This window comes from Haliaeetus leucocephalus, unplaced genomic scaffold (genome assembly GCF_000737465.1).
Source record: "Haliaeetus leucocephalus isolate CR32 unplaced genomic scaffold, Haliaeetus_leucocephalus-4.0 Scaffold450, whole genome shotgun sequence".
In the NCBI taxonomy this organism is placed as follows: Eukaryota; Metazoa; Chordata; class Aves; order Accipitriformes; family Accipitridae; genus Haliaeetus; species Haliaeetus leucocephalus.
In genome coordinates this window covers 20,447,616-20,448,176 of record NW_010972886.1, presented here as the reverse complement: position 1 = coordinate 20,448,176, position 561 = coordinate 20,447,616, and positions in this window count along the sequence as shown.

Genomic DNA, 561 nt, shown 5'->3' with positions numbered 1-561 from the left:
GGAGCCGGTGTTCGGCGGCGGGAGACGGGGGGTGGGGAGAGACCGGGGCCGGGGAACCGGCCCGCCCGTCTCTCGAGCGAAGCGGCGGGCAGCTGCGGGCTCGGTGGGCCCGGTGCCTGCGGCGGGGCGCTGGCCCGTTCCCTCCAGGCCCTCGGTGCTGAAGTCATAACTTACCGTCAGCCCTGCGTATCGGACCAGAGTTGTTCGCTGCAGCAGGCGTGGCTGCCCCAGCCTCAGCCGAGTGGCCGTTCTGGTCAAAGGTGACTTTTCCAAAACGGTGACAGAGATTTCAAAACCCCCAAGTTAGTTGTTTGCAGGTAGGGAAGCCTGCAAAGGCTGTCGGTTCCCGGAGGCTTGCGGCGGAAAGCTGGGGACGTCGTCGCTGCGGGCTCCTAACCCTTTTCTCTCTTATGAGTTGATACTTGGGGAGCCCAGCCGCGCCCCGTAGGGCCAGACACCCTCCCGCCGCGAGTACACTTAGCTGCGCTGATGCCAGGCCTCCGGAATGGAGCGTGGACCTCACTTTGCATCATCAAAGTAACAGTGGGAGAAGAAGCCTAG